This window comes from Phyllostomus discolor, chromosome 2 (genome assembly GCF_004126475.2).
Source record: "Phyllostomus discolor isolate MPI-MPIP mPhyDis1 chromosome 2, mPhyDis1.pri.v3, whole genome shotgun sequence".
Classification (NCBI taxonomy): domain Eukaryota; kingdom Metazoa; phylum Chordata; class Mammalia; order Chiroptera; family Phyllostomidae; genus Phyllostomus; species Phyllostomus discolor.
The window spans coordinates 55,256,344-55,277,317 of NC_040904.2; the positions used below are offsets into that span (position 1 = coordinate 55,256,344).

The following is a 20,974-nucleotide window of genomic DNA, read 5'->3' on the forward strand; positions in this document are numbered from 1 at the left end:
AATATGCCTAACTTTGTGTCACCTTATTTGATCGTTCCTCTCCCAAAACAAAGGTTCTTGCACTCCCTTACAGGTAAGCCTTCTTCCTCCAATCACAGCCCTTCTATTCTCTTTCATGTGCTGCTCACCCTGGCTCCCTGGCTAATTGGCTTCTTACTGGGTTTGACATCTGGGAACCACAGGTAGGAGATTAGGAGACAGAAAGATAGAACAATCGTATTTCTTCTCCTGATCTCTCCTTTTTTCAGCTACACTTTTGGCAGTGGCTGATTGCAGCTCTAGTCAAGACAGAGAGAGGGGAATGGGGGCCCTCCTCTGTGCCTTCTGCTCTCACTGTGGTCTTTGGAAACATTATTTCTTTCTCTTATTCAGACCCAGATCTGTTAACAGCTTACTATTGTTAGTTGCTGGTTGCCTCAACATCCTTTATCAGTTTCTTAAATAAGTTCTGGCTTCTCACATTAAAATCTTTTTGTTAAAGTTGTAAAATAAATGTATATGTTTTTTAGGGGACCTCAGCCAATACACTCCCTCTTTATACCCACTGTACAGAGTTTCATAATGGCTTTTATCACAACATCTATCAGTGTGGTTATATTCGAGTATGCTTTCCTCATAAAGACACATATACTGCATCTTCTTTCACATATAAAATATACACAGATTTTCACCATTTCGTGCTGTGTCTATGACTACCTCTCTAGGACACACTGATATCACCTGCCTGGATTACTATAAGCCCTCTTCATTGGTTTCTGATTCTGTTACCAGGGTAGATAGTCTTTTCCGAACACTGGGGAGCCTCTCGCATCAGCCAAGACGGAGCAGGGAGAGGTTCTTACACTAAGTTGAGCAGAAGCTAACAAGACAATTGGAGAGGAAAAAGCCTTTCTTTCCCCTTACCAGACTGGAGTGGGGCCAGAGGAAGGCAGGCACATGTGCCATAGAAGTCAAAATGCTGTAGGGTGAGGTGCTGGACCAAAGAGCCTTGTCAGTCTAGCCTGGTGAAAGAAGAGATTATTTGGGAGGTGAACCCACCCAGAACATGAGAAAGTTTGGGAAATTGATTGGTCATTTTGAGAAAGCCCCTGGCTCATCCCATACCCAAGCTAATATAATCTCAGGAAAACAAAGAAAACTCACTGGTTCATGGCTTGCTGCCTGGTGACCTTCACTGGCACAGTGCACCAGCCTATTCTCTGCATGGACCACACGGCCTTAGCAGCTGTGTGGCCAGTGGCCTCCAGGAGGGAGCTTCTCTTGCTCTGTTGTCCACTTGGTGATACATTTACTGGTTCATTCATGCATTCCCTCCAAGGAACACGTGACCTTCTGCCCCTAGAAGCTACATGTCCCAAGGTCACATGACCTCCATTTGCAGGTTTCATGGGGGAGCCTGAAATGGACAACAGCTGGGAACTAGCCAAGCTACCTGGATGACTGCTTAGCAGCCTCCTGTAAGTTTCAAAGGACTTACTTTAAACTGGAACAGGAACTCTAGACACTGCCTTTTGTCTTGGTTTGTGGAGGAGTTGAATTTTAAGACAGGAGTCCACCACTCCCCCAGACTGTGCAGCGTCTGAATAAAACCTTTTTCCTGTTATACCAGCATCTGCTCCCCAAGTTTGCTTTTTGTGGTGACAAGCAGCCAAACCTCCCTGTTTTTGTTCGTTAACAATTATATTCATGTTATAATGCAATCTATTCTCAATGTAGTGTTCAGAATCATGCTTTGAAAACATAAGTTAGATTTTATTTCTTCTTCTCAAAATCTTCCAGAAATTTCTTATTGCACTGAATATAAAATCAAACTTCCTTATCGTGGTTGGCCTAATGGTCATACAATATCTACACACAACCACCTCTTTGATCTAACCTTCTTCTACTAACTCCATGTTATGCCTCGGCCTTAGTAACCACCTGCTGTCCTCACATTCTGAGCACTTGACCACTGCAGAGCTTTCCTTTACATGGAGCTCCATCCCCAGATATCTGCACTGCCACTCTCTCCCTCGCTTTGGGCCTCTGCTCAAGAACCTCACTGAGATGGCCACCCTGTTTCACAAGTCTCTACCTGACACTGCTTTATTCTTTCTTTTTGGCTCTTAGCAGATAGCCTGCTTACTTTATTCATTTATTTTATTCTCTTTATACTCTAATGTAAATTCTATTATAGCAAAGATGCTTGGCATTTTAATCACTGCTCTCCCAGTGTGTATTTAACTATCTCAGAGCTTAATGATACATACACAAGTACAGATATTTTGATGTGATACATATATGATGATAGAGAACAGAGATCATGGTTATATAAATTTTTAACCTAAAAACAAAGTATTTATATGTTTTATTCAGGCACTCTGAGTGTAATATATATTTATGTTATTTGTGTGAGTGGTTCTTTGCATTTGGGTATTAGTTAGGTGTGTGTTCTCCAAATTAAAGTGACTAATATGAATAATCACCTGTTAATAACCTCAAAACTGTCAGTGATTATAAAAAATCATGCCAATTAATTTATAAATGGTGACACTATGGGGTAGGGTTAAGCAGTTACTTTTTGAATAGGTCCAAGATGGAAGAGGCCAACAAAAGCTCCAAGAAGAGGGATGGTGAATTCACAGGAGTGGCCCACCGCACCCGAAGGACCGGGGTTCCTGTTCTGCCAGAGTGAGACAGAGCTGGCCGCTGCCCTCAGTGATAAGCGAAGCCTTGAGAGTGATGTAACTGAGCTTTAGGCCCAGGTGGCCAAGGTAGAGGGTGGTCATGCAGTCACCAAGAATCCACTGGAGAAGTAGATGTTGATGTGCATGGACCCGGAGAACTGCTGTCAGGGCCTGTAGGAGGAGTTCGATTTACACAAGAAGATCTTTGAGGTGTGGGAGACAAGCCCGTGGCAGAGTGGCACCTGTTGAAGGTGTTCTCCTGCCACTGGCAAGAGTACAACTTGAAGATGGTGCAGGCACTAGAGGAGTTGTGCAGCTGGCCTGATGAGAAATGCATCTCTACAAGCTGGAGCTGGAGCAGGCAGGCCAAGCTGGACAGTGCCAAGCTGAGCTCTGACCTGAATGACAAGGCCACCAGTGCTGTCTGTGAGGAGCTGAAGGAGGCATGCATACAGGTCGAGTCCTTCAGCTACCATCTCTCCGGCCTCCAGAAGCTGGTTGGTGCAGCTGAGGACCAGATCCGAGAGTTGGAGGAGGCCATGGCCAGGGGACTATGACAGGTTCCTGAAGATACTGGGTGCTCAGGAACTGGAGATGATGGAAATGTGGGGCATGATGCAGCAACAGTAGCTGCTGGACATCAAACTGGCTCTAGACATGGAGATCAGTACCTATCACAAGCTGTTAGAGGGTGAGGAGGAGAGTCTGAAGCTGTCCCCTAGCGTGTCTCCACCAGTCACCATCTCATGGGCCACCTGGAGCAGCAGTAGCAATGTGTCCATGGCGGGGCCCTTGGGCCACAGCAAGCAGAGGCAGCTGGTGGTGGAGGAGCAACTGGGTACAGGCACAAGCTTGGCATCAACTTGGGCAGCAATAGCAGCAGCTTCCACCTGGCCTAGCAGACCTCAGCCTCAGGCAGCATTGCCCATTTTCTAATTAGATAGTTTGTTCTTTTATGTTGAGCTTTGAGAGTTCTTTAAGTATTCTAGATACTAATCTTTTGTTCCATTGTGATATATTAGGTAAGGCTGCCAAACAAAACACCACACACTGAGTGGCTTAAGCAACAAGTTTATTTTCTGATGGTTCTGGAGGCTGAGAAGCCCAAGATCAAGGTGTGAGCAGGACTGGGGTCTGGTGAGAATACTCCCCTTGAGTTACAGACTACCGCCTTCTCACTGTTTCCTCACAGGGCAGGGAGACAGTGAACACTCTGGTGTCTCCTTTATAAGGACACTGATGCTTTGGACCAGGGTTCCACCTGTTTGACCTCATTTGACTTTAATTACTTCTTTAGAGGTCCCATCTCCAAATACAACTACAATGGGGTGTTAGGGTTTCAATGTGTGGATTTTGAGGAAACAAAATATTCAGTTCATAACATGCAGCTTGTAAATAGTTCCACACATCGTGTATATCCTCTTAACAAAGTCTTTCAGAAACCGAACTTTAAAAATTTTGATGAAGTCCAATTTATCAAAATTTCCTTTGTGAATTATGATTTTGGGAGGTAATATCCTACAACTCTTTGCCTACCTCTGGATCTAGAAAATTTCTTATTTTTATTTTTCCTGAAAGTTTTATAGTTTTACATTTTACATTTAAAGCAATTATTTATTTTTAGTTAAATTTTTTATGTTATGAGACATAAAGGTAACTTTATTTGCCTAGATGTCCAATTCTTTGGCAACATTTGTTGAAAGGTGATCTTTCCATTGATTTTTTTTTTGTATACCTGTTAAAAATTAGCTAAGTATATTCATGTGGGTCTATTTCTATTTTACTGAAGGACCTTCATGTGGGTTCTCTGTTCCGTTCCATTGATCTAAGTATCTGTCCTGCCACACAATTTGATTTCTGTAGCTAAATATAAAGTCTTAAAATCTACCTAATTATTAACCCTTTATTCATTTTTAAAGATGGTTTAGCTATTCTTTTCTTGATTTGAGATTTTTTTATTTTTCAATTACAGTTGACATTCAAAATTATATTATTTTCAGGTGTACAACCCATTGATTATACATTATATAATTAAGTGATCTCCCCAATAAATCTAGCACCCATCTGACTCCATACATAGTTATTAGAATATTACTAACTGTGCTATATTTTACATCCCTTGACTAGTCTGTAAGTAAAAATTTGAACTTCTTAATCCCTCCACCTTTTTCACCCATATCCCAACACCCCCCTATCTGAGAACAAAATATTCTTTGTATCTATTAGTCTGTTTCTGTTCTGCTATTTATTTTGTTTTTCAGATTCCACATATAAGTTAAATCATCTGGTATTTGTCTTTCTCTTTCTGACTTATTTTACTCAGTACAATACTCTTTAGGTTCATCTATGTTGTTGCAGATGGCAAAAGCTCATTCTTTTTTGTGGCTGAGTCATATTTCATTTTATATACATACCATTTCACATACCTGTTGATGGGCACTTAGATTGTTTTCATATCTTGGCTATTATAAATAATGTTGTAATGAACACATAGATGTATAGGTCCTTTTGGTTATTGTTTTGGTTTTCTTCAGATAAGTACCAAGAAGTGGCATCACTGGATCTTTTCGTGTCCTCTTGCTGTACTTTACATCCCTGTTTTTTGATGTGAGGTGAGTCCTTGTAGGAGCATCTGTAAGGTCCTATTTTGTTATCCATTCAGCCACCTTATGGCTTTTGATTGGAATTTTAATGGATTTAAATTATTTTAAAATCATTTGCATTTAAAGTAATTATTGATAAATAATCAATAATTCTTATAGAAGAAGAAGGGGGAAATTAATCGTAATACTTTAACATTTATCGTAATACTGATTTGGTGCTGATGAACTCTTATCTTTTTCTTGCCTGGAAGCTCTCTGTCATTTTATTCGAAATGATAGCTTTCTGGGTAGATTAATCTTGGTTATAGGTCCTTAGTTTTCATCACTTTCAATATTTCTTTCCAAACCCTTCTGGCCTGCGAATTTTCTGTTGAGAAACCAGCTGACAATCTTATGGGACTTCCCTTGTAAGTAACTAAGTGCTTTTCTGTTGCTGCTTTTAAGATTCTCTCTTTGTCTTTAACTTTTGACATTTTAATTATGATGTGTCTTGGTATAAACCTCTTCAGGTTCATCGTATTTGGGATGTTCTGCACTTCCTGGACTTGTATGTCCATTTCCTTTTCTAGGTTAGGGCAGTTTTCCATCATTTTTTCACATGTTTTCAACTCCTGCTCTCTCTTCTCCTTTTGGCACTCCCATGAAGCAAATGTTGGTACATTTGCAGTTGTCTCAGAGGCCTCTTTTAATATCCTCATTTTTTTTGTTCTTTTGATTGGGTGTTTTCTGTTCCCTTATCTTCCAAATCTCTCATTATATCCTCAGCTTCATGTACTCCACTGTTAATTTCCTGTTATGTATTCTTAATTTTAGTTATGGTGTTCTTTTGACAATTCTTTTTAAGTTTTATATCTTTGTTTCCTATCTCTTTGTTGAAAATCTCACTAAATTCTTTCCCTAAGTTCATTGGGCATCCTTACAGCCACTGTTCTGTACTCTGAATCTAGTAGATGCTTGTCTACATTTTGTTTAGTTCTCTTTCTCAAGTTTTGTTCTGTTGTTTCATTGGGGACCTGTCTATTTGTTCCTTCATTTTGACTGTCTCTTTATGTCTGTTTCTATGTGTTAGAGTTGCTACATCTCTGGGGCTTGGTAGAATGGTCTTATGTAGTAGGTGTCCTTTAGGATCCAGTGGCACAGCCTCCCTGATCACCTGAGGTGGACATTGCCAGTGTGCCCTCTGTGTTGGCTGTGTATTCCCTCCTATTGTAGTTGAGCCTTGATTACTGTTGGTCTGTCACTGGAGGAATTTACCCCAAGGTTGATCAGCTGATTTGACTGGTTGCTACCACTGTGGAGGACCAGTGATGCAGGAGCCCATCCCACAAAGCAGGACTTATTTCATCAGGGTTCTGGGGCCTGCTGAGTCCACCCCTTTAATGTACCCTTATGGAGCAGGTTGGTTGGTGCTTCTACATGGTCTGAAGCTGTCCATCAAATGTTTTGGCTCTCGGGTCTCTTGGGAGCTATAGGTCAAGGTCAGCTGCCACCTATGCTTTTCCCCAGACCACCTAGCATTTGCTACAAAGTCATCTACAGATGACTATTTCTTGTGCTGCACTTGGGGGTGACCAGGGGAGGCAAAATTGCAAACCAAAGCCAGCTTCCACTAGTTCCAGACCTAGGGCCACTTACCAAGATATACTTAGCATGCCAAGGCCACATGCTGCCTAAATTGTGAGAGGTTTTAGGTAAGTCTGAAGCGTGAGCCAAGTCAGACCATTTGTATGAAAAAGCCACTGGAAAGGGTTTGTGTGAGCCTTTAAGTTGGGTGGCGTCCCAGAAAGTGGGTTAGCAGCATTAGGTTGGTGGACACGCAGATATGGCACCCACTTGTCAGTTCTATGTGGGAAGGACTCAGAGGAAATAATGGCTCCTGCTAGCACTTTTCTTTGGGAGAAAGCTGCCCCTCCATCTCTTGGCTGGATGTCAGTAAACTAAGATATTTTCCTGTATGTCCCTGTTGTGTAGTGCTAGAACCCAGAGCGAGTGAGTTCAAACAAGTCTTTGTGCAGACCCTTAAAGAGGAGTGCCTGGGACTCTAGAGGCCCTTTGTCTCACTCAGACACAATTTCTGTTTATTTTTATAGCCAGAAGTTATGGGGGCTTCTCCTCCTAACACTGGAACTGTGGGCTAGGTTGAGGCGGCTGTTGCGGGCCTGAGGTCCCTTGCTCCTTAGTAGTAACCTCCAAAGCCCAATATCCCTTCCCTTTATTCTCCACACATGGGTGTGGGCTCAGCCCATTGGCTTTTCCACCTAGCCTAGCAGTCTTGACATGATTTCTTTGCTTTCTCTTTGCCTTTCCATAATTATATGCATAATCTTGTTTATTACTCTAAAATAAAATCTTACCAGAAAATTGATAAGAATTGTGTTAAAACTATAAATTTGGAGAATTGACATTTTAATTACGTTGAGAATTCCAATATATGAACACAGAAGTTTTATTTATTTAGGTCATCTTTGATGTTTTTCAACAACATTTCATAATTTTCAGCATAGGATTTCTGTGTATATTTTATTAACTGCATACCTAAGTATCTCATTTTCTTTGGAGCTGTTTTGATATTGTGTTTAATTTTTGTTTTTTTTATGATTATTTTTAGTCCATAGAAATGCAGTTGATTTTTGTGTGCTTCTTTATAACATTTATACTGAAAATAAGCATAGCAAGTGCTTTTTTATTATGATGACTATCTTCAACATATTTTTGAAAAACTACTGTTTTATTTTTGAACAGCTATTCACAGTAAAACTTTTAGAGAGAAATGTATGTGTATTTGAGATTGAGAAATAAATCTCAGAGTAGCCATGCTGTTTTGGACAAGGTATTTGCAAGCCCTCATTGCTTAGTGTATAATATTTAGTTAATACATTTCCTTTTTATTATTATTGAAACTTTTCAGATCCATTGATATATGTATACATTATGAGATTCAACTTTCTATACTGTTGATATTTTCTATATTTTTTAAGCAGAAATTTCTTCCTGAACCTGACAAGTCTTTTGAAGAAAAATAGCCATATTGCAAACTGGATTTAACTTGCAAAACAGGATGATGGTAAAAATATATTTTGGCTTTTGTTTTCTAAATCAGCTTTCTAAATTAAGTGACTAATGCTTGAGTTCTATTTTCAGTTTTCTGGTAACATATAACAAAAATATATAAAAGGAAATTAAATATGCCCAATAAGTATGTCACCTTGTGACTGATAGGATGTTTTTGTTTTGTTGCATTGCTCTGCTGCTTAAATTTGTTGTTAGTTAATGAAGTTAGCATTATTTGAACTGCTTTCAAATGTGCTTAATACCTGCATATTAATAGAAAAAAATAGCAATTTAAATATAGAAAGCAATTTTATGAGGTAATTTACAAATAAGGAGCAATCTCCCAAAAGGAAACATGGAGGAGTAGGATGAACCAGCATGCAAACAACGAAAATCGATCCTTGGTGCTTTCACTTGGAAGATAAATTTAAAGCTGGTTTTCTGAGATCTCCCTTTTCTCCCTGAAGTTGAAAGATGAAATGATGAATTGGGTGGGCATAGCTTATATGCAATGACAATTTTTGGAAGTCAAGTTAAAAATAATATCATATACAGAATTTCTAGGCTGTAGTGAATACTCATGGAACAAGAGACTTGTGCATTTTGTTTATGTTGCTTTAATGGTTTAGCTTTCTTCTTCATCTGAATTTTGCATGTATATGGCATAACTACACAAGTGTTGAGGATAAGTAACCAAGAATAGTGTAAATGTGGGTAATAGAAGTATGTCCCAAAAGAGAGTGTAGAGACTCTAGATCCTTATAACTCAATCAATTTCATTAAAGAGTTTGCATAAAATGTAAAGTAGCACTTTCACTCCCCTTCCTACTCCAGAATGAACTCTATTTACCAGTTTCCCTGCAAGGGTACAGGAGTTCATTCCTTCTGTTGCAGCAGAGATTGGCAATGTAGATTTCAACTACAATGAGACACTAGCCATCTAACCATATATTTGTCATAATAATTATATTTCTAAAACTTTTTTCTATCTTTTAATATTTCTATTGAAATACATCAATTTGTCAGTGGTCTTAAAACACATTTATTCTTCCCTGTCTGTAATTGCATAGTATTGGTATTTACATTGGTCTATTGGTCACTCTCAACACGAAGTAATTTTTTTCATTAATTTTTATGTAATGAAAACAAGAATAACAAAATGAGAATGATATTTGGGAGGCTGGCAGAGGTTAGAGAATGCAGGGTTCTGCAAAACCATTCTGTATTTTAATACACACCACCAAATATGTGGATAAATTCTTGAGGGATGGAGTGTATTTTCATTGTTACTTTTTCAAAACTACTTCACATTGCAGTGACTCTTTCTAATACATTCTGCTTGAACGTTTCTAGTGACTGGAATTTCTCATTAACATCAGCCTGTTCCACTCTATCAGGTAAGTAGGATTACCAGAGTTATTCAGCTATTCTCTGTCCCTTGGCCCTAATCGGACCTCCAGAAAAACAGAGCAAGTTTAATAGGCAAGATTTGCCATTGAGTGCAATGGGCAATTTCTTGTCCAGTACTATTCAAATTTTCTCCATATAGCAAGTTTCTGCACACTTGGTGATCATAGCTGTTATTAGGCTTGATTTTGCTAAGAGTTCCTTTCAGTTTATTAAATTATCATCCATTGTTCTGGTACCTACTATGTGTCAAGTATTGGATTTGATTCTGGGGAACATTTTAGTTTTTACACATTACTTTCTGTGTTCTAAAACATATTCTAAATGCTTTACAAATACAAACACATTAAGTCCTTTTACCAAATCTATGATTTGGTACTATTATTATTCCCGTTCATATATGAGGAAACCCAAGCACAAGGAGGTTAACTAACTTGTCTTGGTCATATTGCTAAGGAGTGGTAGAAACAGGTTTTCAATGAAGGTTATCCATCTCTGGAGTCCATCAAAGTGTGTTTTTTCTCATACACTGTGCTTCCTCTCATACGAAGATTTTTAAAATGAACATGGAAGTATGTAATGCTAGGACTCATAGTGTGGAACTCACCCAGAGGAAGCTATAATGGGAGAAGGGAAAAAAAAGTGGGCCCTTGGAGTCTTGAGTGATCACCCACATTAAGCTACATCTGAAGCAACTGCTCTAAATAAGCTAGTTTTCTGTTACTTGCAACTGAGTGTATTCCTCCTAATATAATAAAATTTCAATAGTGAAAAAAATGTTCACATTTCTCTGCCTAGAAATGACTTCAAGAGAATTCCTGAGGTCACAATGCTATGCTTCCTTGAACAACATGGGACTGTATTGCCATTTTATTATATGTGATAGTGTTAATTTTGAGAATTATTAAAGTACTCAGGACATTTCTCTTTGTGATTTGTTGTCAAATAAGATATATCTAATTCTTTTCCCATGCAATTGACTTTTAAAATCTAGATATAAGATTATCCATGTTAAATTGTATATTGGTCTGAGCATTCTGGGATAATGAATTTATTACCTTAATTATATCTTACAACTGCACAGCATAAGATTTTCACTACCAAATGTCACTTGCATGAAATGCTATTAACATAAATGTAGTATATCCTGAACATAGGTAGAATTTTCTTCTATATAAACATACATACATAGCTTTAAAAATCAAGGGAGAATAATCTTGGAAGAATCGATTATGGTTTATTTCATACATTTGGAGAGATTCTGAATTGGGCATGACTGCCAGCACAGCCACAGTCTTCAGGTAAAGGAGTGGCCTTTTCAGGATTGAGGAAGTTAAAGTTGTTTATTGAAATTTATGTAAAGTTTTTCCTCTGATGATGTGTAATAATGTGGTTTCATGTGGACTAATTTAATACATAAACTTCAGATACCATTTGTTTTATAGAATTGAAATATAATGAAAATCACAAAATGGGGAAGTATCATGTGGTTTTTGTACTTCACAACTATGAAGCACTGGTGAGTAAGACACAGCATTCCCAAGTTATATGTTTCTGATTTCAAAACTGAAGGAAATCCATGGAAAATGGATTATTAATAAAAGTAATAATTTATATGGCCCTGGCAAGGTTGCTCAGGTGGTTAGAGCATCATCCTGATACACCAAGGTTGCAGGTTGGATCCCTAGGCAGGATACATACAAGAATCAACTAATGAATGCATAAATAAGTGGAACAACAAATCATTGTTTCTTTCTCTTTTTCTCTCTTTCATCTCTCTAAAATGTAAACAAATATATACAACTTATAAAATTTTAACATGTAAAATTTTATTGGTTTCAGATGTGTGTTTGTAACATGATTATAAAATATTTAGCTAGTTTTAATGTATTAACCCAATCTTAAAATGTTAATAATGGGAATACTTGTTGATTGTTTACCATGTGGTAAACTCTTTATGTGATGATCTTATGGCTCCTCAGGTAAACTCTGAAGGTGAATATTCTTATTATTTCTGAGTAACAGATAAAGAAACTAAAAGCCTCACTGGAATCAGTGACTTATCCAAAGCCTTCACAGTAGTTCATTGACAAACTGAAATTTCACTCAGATGTCTGCCTTCAAAGCCCAATCCCTCAGCCCCTTTTGCCTCTTTTCTGTGGTAATGAATGTTCTACTGCATGGAAAGCTATACACCAATCTTTCTGTTCAGACATTGCTAGAACACCTGTTAGTTCATGGCAGTGAGGATCAGTTTATGATCTATAGAATAAGGGTGGTCTTTTTTAATGCAACCTGTACATCTGTCTTGGGCTATGTTTCCCTGAAGTGGGTTCAGAGAGCAGGGCTTTATTAGGAAAGAGTGGTCAGGGAGTAGAAGCAGACTAGGGAGATGGAAGCCCTAGTTCATCAGTATGGGTATAAATTCAGCTGATCCTGGCCTCAGCTTAATCATACAGTGTAGCCCTGAAATATGAAATACACATTCAAGTGTATCCTAATGTGAGGCAAAGAAATAGGATTTTCATACTTCTTCACTAGTCATTTACCAGTGAAGGGCTGGCTGGGGAGACTGAAAGTCCCAGAGTCACAGGCAGGTACCAAACTGAGAAATAAATCACACAAAATGGGAGGGGTGGGCTAAAAGAAATACTAAAATGAGCAGATCTTAGTTCATTGGTTCAGGATCTCATCACCCCAACTTGTGTTTCTCCTGCACATTATCAATTTCATCTCTGACAGGTTTTTTTTTTCTATTTGGTAGAGAGAGAGGGACAGAAAGGGAGAGAGACAATCTTAAAGATTTATAATAGTGGAAATACATCAGCATCAACAATGACTGAAATGAAATACTTATTTAGATGTAGACATCAAAATACTGTAGAATTTCATTTGATTTTTTTTTGTTAGAGCACCCACCTATTTCTGAATATAAAAGTGTTACATTCAAAATAGCACGCCAAACTCTTTTTCATATATTAAGATGGGGGCAGATGTTCCATCCCGCAAATATTCCCCAACATTACTAGCAGTGTTCATACGAAGCCATCTGATTCTTCCCTGATTCCCAACTAATGACTGCTTTCTCTGCTTGTCTGAGATGCCAAGGAAGTGGAAGGTGGCTATTCTACATCATTAAAGCACTGGTTTCTACTTCAGTCTTTGCTGTTGATTCTTGCTGCTCCCAGAATATTATCTACTCACTGCCTTTGATTGCTAAAATTGTGAACCGGCTCTATGCTGGCCAATGATACATTATCTCCAGGTCTACAGTTGGGCTCATTAAGGTGGAATTCCTATGAGATATTGTTGGTCTAGGCCCGTTCTTTCTTCATAGTTCTCCCCTTTTAGCAGATACAAATTTTCTTAGAGTAGACAGTATAATCAATCTGTTTCCCTTAGGAGTCCTCAGCCCAAGAAAATCAAAGAGTATCACTGGGATCTGCTTCTTTGCCTCTGAACTTTAAATGGAAGTTAAAATGAGCTCTTACCCTTGCTATATTATAAATTTACAATTCTGACAGTCTGTATTTTACTTAAAATCCATTATTTGGCAACTTTTAGATTATAATTAATAGTAAATATTGATGTGTTCATGTGTGTACTATGCAAACACACAGCATGCACTGAGTATTGTTCATAATTACAACATTTCGATATAGGAAGATTGGTTTTCTTACATTGACTTTATAGACAGAGGAATTTAGTAACAAATAAAATTAGTACCATTCCCAGTGTATTACCACAAATTGAGTGGCTTAAAGAATAGAAATATAAGCCCTGGCTGGCGTAGCTCAGTGGATGGAGCGCGGGCTGGGAACCAAAGTGTCCCAGGTTTGATTCCCAGCCAGGGTACATGCCTGGGTTGCAGGCCATAACCCCCAGCAACCGCACATTGATGTTTCTCTCTCTCTCTCTCTCTCTCCCTCCCCTCTCTAAAAATAAATAAATAAAATCTTTAAAAAAAAAGAATAGAAATATATTTTCTCATAGTATGGATGCTAGAAATCCAAATTCCAGGTGTTGATGCAGTTGGCTTCTTCTAAGGGTTTTTGAGGAAAATATCTATTCCAAGCTTATGGTGATGATTTGTTATCCTGGGTCTTTCTTGGCTTGTAGGTGCATCATTTCCATGTCTATCTCCATCTTCACACGGTCGGGTCGTCCTCCTTATGTCTCTGAGTCTTCATGTGATCATCCTCTTACAGGGCATATTGAATTAGCAGTCCACCTTCCTAATTACATCTGCAGTTACCTTGCTCCCGAATAGGGGCACATTCTGAGATACTGTGAGATTCAATTTTAGTATATTTTTGAAGGGTTATATTTTACCCATAACATGCACCACTGGCAAAACAGAGATTCTAAATCAATTTGAGGTGACTCTAATTCCATGCTTTTTTTAATTCTCAGAGTGCAAGAATGAGAACCTTGGTACATAAGTAAAAACTACAAAGTGAAAAATAAAACAAAAACAAAAAAGAACTAGATATTCCCCATACCTTCACTTTAGAAGAAAGGAATAAGAGTACTTTTAGATTTTGCTACTCTCGTAGCTACAGAGTGCTCATTGAGAAAAACTAGGGGATAAATGGCTAGGTTTTAAATGAATAGTATAGACTGTATGTGTGAATTTGAGGGCAAAGCAGATCAGAGTGGTAGAAATGGGTGGCGTATAATTTGAGCAGACAGACTGTTTATTAACAGCCAGTATTCCATAAACAGTGTTTCACTAATTTGGTTTGCTTGAAGCTTGAATGCATCTGAAGGAGAGAGTAAATCATAAGGATATTGCTTGAAGGTAAGAAATGTGAGAGTAGACATATAATTTGATAAAAAAGGAAGTAACAACTGGACAAAAATGGTTGTTCCTTAAGACACTCATAATTATAAGGTCATTTCTTCTCTAAAAATGAAAAAAAAAACCCCATAAAGATCAGGTTAGTACATTTGTAAAGAAACATGCAGCATTGAGACTGAAAGTTGATATAATTTAGGGAATGGACTCTTTACCTTATGAGAAATTGGACTGGTGATTAAACTGTAAGATGTGCTCTCACTTTTAACAGAAACCGAAACAATAAAACAAACAAACAAGAAAAATATAACCAAAGACAGTGAAATAGAGAATAGGCTGACAGTGTCCAGAGGGGCTAGGGGAGGGAATTTCAGGGGAATTTCAGGGGAAAAGGGAAAGGGTTTACAGGAACAAGTATAAAGGACACATGGACAAAAACTAGGAGGGTGGAAATAGGAGGGAGGTGGGGAGGGCTGGATAGGTGGGCTGGGATGGGAGTAAAAGATAGAAAATTGTACTTGAATAACAATTAAAATAAAATAAAAAAAATAGAATGATAGCTTATCCAATGGCATAAAAGACACAGAATGTCTCCACAACTGAGTAAAAAAAAAGTTGAATAAATCAGTGAAAGAATACTTCATTATGCATTTTCCTTTTAAGTTACTAAACCCACATAATGTTTTTACTAGTAAGAACTAAATAATACAGTGTGTTTCTCAATAAATCCTTTGTGTATCATTAAAGGAATTATCAACCCAACTGGCCCTATGAAATCTTGGGGCAAAATCAAGCTTTGAATGTAATAAGATCTACTTTCATACCTAAAATATGTATAATCACAGAATCTAAATCTTAATTTTAGTTATTATAAATAGATAATTTGAGATATATTTTATAATATAATAAAAAGGATATTTTGATTAGTTGATCTTGAATAATAAAATAACATTTCTTAAGACATTAATCATATTTAAACCTTGTCCTATAGTGGAAAGATTTTGGTTATAGACTGGGAAGGCAGAACTTTGTGAGAAAAATAAGAAATCATCCATTATCTTCAAATATTATGAAGAAGATAATAATATGCTTTATTTTGCCATGTGATACATATGTATTTAAATGTATACACTACCATAATCTTAATCAACAATTAAAAGTGTATTGATAATGTACTACACTATTATATGATACATTTAAATATTTCATTTGGATCCCAAATTGAAATTATGGCTCCATGGCCTCTTAAAATCGATGTGGTTACATTAATGCCAAAGTAATTACCCAAGCTGCCTGATGAAAAAGCTGTAACTTTCAGTTTTTCTAAATTCTTTCAAATGTCATTGCAAATTTGTATTACAAAAGTCTTAACACTCGCAGAATGTTATTTGACAGGCTGTAGCACAAAAGCTTGACACCACACAACATCACCAATATCTGACTTAATTGTTACATATCCATTCAATTAAACTTAATACTTTACTGAAGGACAAATTTTCAGACTCATGTCAGATCTAAAAGTACAGAGTGTTAGTCAAGGTCATTTAGCCATTCATCTGTTTCTCTACTTGGCCACACATTCAATCACGTAATGGAGAGAAGGAATCAAAACTTTAAAGTTTCTATGAGGGAGACATTTGGACAAATTAAACATCTGACGTTAAAAAAAGTTTTTTTAGGTTGAAAAAAAGAAAGCTCTTCTTCACAAAATAATGCTAGATAATATATCTAATGGAATGATAGAATTACAAAAATAACCATTTCCAACCTTCCATGTAATGTAATCAGGCATGAATCATCAGTGTATGATAAAATTCTTCATGAAATGCAGAGCAGGATTTTGTAAAGTGCCAGATACAATTCCATAGACTGCTTAATTAAGTATATTTACTAATTGGAAAAAGAAAAACACATTGGGGGAAACTGACAGTCATAATGTGACTTCCTGAATTACAGGACCAAACTTAACATCAGAAATATTGGGGCAACTTGATAATATATGCCTTTTGATGTGATGAAATATGAAATACTGAGCATCAGCCTTGAAATATCCCCTATAATGTGTAATCTGAATCAAATAAAAATTTTCAAACCTTACTTCCAGTTTGTAGGATACAGGAAATAAAAAGAAAAACTTAAACAATGTTAAAAATTAGATAAATTTAGAATACTGGAATTCTGTAAGACAAATGACCTAGCTTATTTAAAAGACAAAGAGAGGGGAGTTATAATGCTCAAATGCAATGTGTGGATCTAGATTCGATAGAAAAATAGAATAAGCCGGTGTAAAAAACATTTGACCAAGTAATATTCCATTGTATAAATGTGCCACAGCACATTTTCATTTTGTATCTATTCAATGTTTTAGATATTTTATCAACATATCTTTCAACTCTTTATTTTTATTAGTGCTCATATTTTTTGTTTCTTCTCAGGAATAATCTCATGTTTTCTAAATGTTATTTCTTTATAATTTCTTTCTTTCTTTCTTTCTTTCTTTCTTTCTTTTTTGTTAAAGCAAAGGAATTCTTTTATTTATTTATTTATTTATTTTAAAGATTTTATGTATTTATTTTTAGAGAGGGAAGGGAAGGAGAAAAAGAGAGAGAGAGAGAGAGAGAAACATCAATGTGCGGTTGCTGGGGGCCATGGCCTACAACCCAGGCATGTGCCCTGACTGGGAATCGAACCTGCGACACTTTGGTTTGCAGCCCACACTCAATCCACTGAGCTACGCCAGTCAGGGATGTGCCACAGCTATTTATCCAAGAAATCTTACCCTTTGCGACAGAATGGAAATACCTGGAAAGCATTATGCTAAGTGAGATTAGCCAGTCAGAGAAAGATAATACCATATGACTTCGCTCATATGTGAAATCCAATGAGCAAAATGAACTACAAAGCAAACTAGTGACAAAATCATAGATAGAGAGCAGACGGACAGTTGTTAGTGGGTGAGGGGTGGAGGAATTGAGCAAAGAAGAAAAAATAAAAAGAACTAATTTAAAAATACACTTGGGGACTATTTTGGAAATCTAGACAGGATGTTAGGTAACATTATAGAGTTATTGTAATTTTCTTTGGTATGGTTTTAGAATTTAATTTATGTAAGAGCATGCTCTTATTTTTAGTAGACATATGCTGAAGAAGAGCCAATGTGCCTGCCACATACTCTCAGATGGTTCTGGGTAAAGAGGATATATGTGGAGAAAGAGAGAAAGCACACGTGGCAAAATGTAAACAAGAAGTGAATGAAGGTAAAGAGAAGCTTATATTTATTGAGCATTGTTTCTGTAAGTTTGATAACTTTAAAAATAAAGAGTTGGGGCAAAAAACTTTTCCTATTATTAAAACTAAATTAATTCTAGATTTCAAATCCTTGATTCCTTTCAGGTGAAATACTTAATTGATCTGTGATCCTTTGTGGACTAAAATGTTCTTCCAGTAGTGGCTGTAACTTGATTATAATAAATTTGCTATAAATTATGTGGTATTTTGGCTATAAAGTAAGAACTTTTATTAGGTGGAAGTGTTTTTTTTGTTTGCTGAAATTTTAAAAAGGAAAATTATATTTTCCACAACAAGAAAATAATGTATTGCTTTACATATTTGTTTCCACTTAGGAAGCTTCTGGACTGGTAAATCTTGGCATCCTGGATTACTCTCTCACCTGTCATGTTGACTGGAAACTTGAGTGTGTGACTGCTGCAGCGTTAGCTACAGTAGCTACCAGAAGTTCTGGGGGCCAATGGTCTATCCGTGCCATGGAGCTTTTCTGCTTTCTCTTCTAACAAAAACATTGTGTGCACATTATAAAATAGTTGCAATTTAAAAAAAAACTACATTTAACCGTGATGCATAATACTTGCTTTCTTTTCGTGAGCCTTACAATGCTCTAAAATTGCCTTTCTCTTCTGGCTGAGGTAATAGAGAGACAACTGAGATAGATCAAGCTTTATTCCCCTTTAACACCAGCAATAGGTTCTTCTGGGAGTAAAAAGATGAGTTTTTCTCCTTCTTTAACTGAGAATGACAGCATTTCTGTGTTCAAATTTGGCCAAGGAAGTGAGTATACCAATGTTATTTTTGGTGCCACTGTCTTCTACAGACACTATCATACTTATGTCTTGTACCAGTGTTGGCTGAACGATGTCCAAGAATGTGGTTAAATGTAGCCCTTTCCTATTCATTATGTTTTTAACATGACTAACACTCTCCATAAAGACACAGTAGTTACCAAAAAAGAGGAGTCCATGTGATCGCAGCCATTTGATAGCTGCAAAGACGTGTGACAGAAAACGGGTCTGCAGTAGCAGGCATGGAAAGGAGACTTCATCTGCTAAGTGTTTCGTTGGAGCCTTCAATATGCAAGTCACTCTGCCTCTTATTTTCCATAGTGAAACAATGAATAAAATTTGTTCTTGATTTACAAAATTTTATTATTAAATAGGGGAGACAAAATTGAGCACAAATGGCTGAAAATAAGACAGTGCCTCAAAAGGGTCAGATTAGTACCATAAGGATATAGAAAGAGAAATAGAATGCATCTATGAACATCAAGAGAGCAAAGAGGTGGCGTTTTCACTCAGGTCTTGAGTGGCTCTCTGGCAATGGAGGCTGATGGATCCCCAATACAGACAAATATGTGTAGAAAAAAAACAAGAACAGGATCAGATGATCAGGTGATCCTGTTCTCTGGTTATCACAAATTTCAGGAAATGATATTTTGTGGACAAATCATAAAAGGCTGTAAATGCCTGGATAAGAAATTTGAATTTTATTCTTCACACAATGATTCTAAAAATGGGATTAAAAAATCACACTTGTATGCATCAGATTTCATGCCCTACTTGTTGAAAATGTGGAATTCCTAAGAATTTCATGAGAGCTATCAAATTTTAGTGTCATGATATAGGACTTGTATATGAGCATGCATAAAATCATCTCTATTGACCTTTAAGACTAATAAACTTTGGATATTTTCTTAGATATTGGGGTATCACTGGGATATTTTGAGTGGAGAAATGTATAATAATTGCTATATCTTATGTGGAATGATCTAGCTAAAAAGACATTGTTGCTCAAGGATGTTGGGGCCTTTAATAATCCCAGGACAAGTTACTTTCATGAAGGGAAGGTGTCCTTTGTGCAATGGAACCCTAGACATCCTTACTGACTGTAGTATGGAGATTATGCTGGTCCTTAACGTCTAGACTGCAGTAGGCCTTCTAAAGCTTCATAGATTTCCAAGTCAAATTTGGAGACCTTGAGGAGAAAATGGACCATATCGTATTGTTAAATTTTCCTGAATAGAAATTCTGATCATGGCACTTATTAGTTGTATGAACTCATACAAATTGTTCATGTTATAAAGGACACACAAATAGTAATTACTCATGGAATTGTAAAGATTGCAGAGGATAAAGCCTATTAAGTGTTTGCGTAGGTTGAAATGATCGCTAAAAAGACATACAAATCAACCAGAATGTAGATTATAATATAACTTTTTTAGTGTACCTTTTTTCTATTATATATATTTTTTCTTTTATAAATATTTTATTTATTTCTAGAGAGAAGGGAAAGGAAGAAATAAGAGAGGGAGAGAAACATCAGTGTGTGGTTGCCTCTCACACCCCCTACTGGGAACCTAGCCTGCAACCCAGGCACGTGCCCTGACTGGGAAGTGGTGACCCTTTGGTTCTCAGGCCCATGCTCAATCTACTGAGTCACATCAACCAAGGCTATATTTTATATGTTCTTCTTAGTGACAACCCATATGTTTTGTTTTTGTTATTTGTTTATCACTATTTTAACATTAAAAAAAGTGTATTAACTGTTCCAAAGGGTGAGAAAAATGCATTGCACAAAGTAAATTTAATCAGTAGTGAGAAATAACAGTTGAAGTTAAATAATTTGACAGCTAATATGTGCTATTAGCAAATAATAAAAAAATTACCTAAGAAGAGTCATAGTGATTTGGTCAAAATTATAGACAAATATCATCATATAAGGCAATCACTTTTGTGTGTAAGTTAATGATGGCTGAGAAAGGTAATAATTTAAAAATATAATTTTCTCTTCTTTTCCTCATATATCCCCCATTGTGGAAATGAATTAACTGACTTACTCACCTGCCATGTTTTACTGTCATCTATCACCTTTTTAATGAATTTATACAAAGTATTCTTATTAATGGATATGAGATATTCAATAATTCATCTCATCCATATGCCTGCCAATTGATTTTTAAAATGCTCTAAGGCAGGCAGAGCTCACGCCTGGTACAGTAGGGAGAAGTTCCTATCCTGGAAGATATCAGCAGTGATGGGAACCAGGGAAAAGACCTACACAGGGTTAGTCAGTTTTGCCATATTACAAATCTACCATGACTGTCATGGAGGTTTTTTCCACTCTTTCTCATGATTGCTAAAATCATACATTTTTTATTA

At 36.8% G+C, this 20,974-nt stretch overlaps 1 pseudogene; it reads left to right on the forward strand.

Moving 5' to 3' along the window:
* Positions 1-2,575: 2,575 nt before the first annotated feature.
* LOC114515378 lies at positions 2,576-3,610 on the forward strand (annotated as a pseudogene).
* Positions 3,611-20,974: the final 17,364 nt, after the last annotated feature.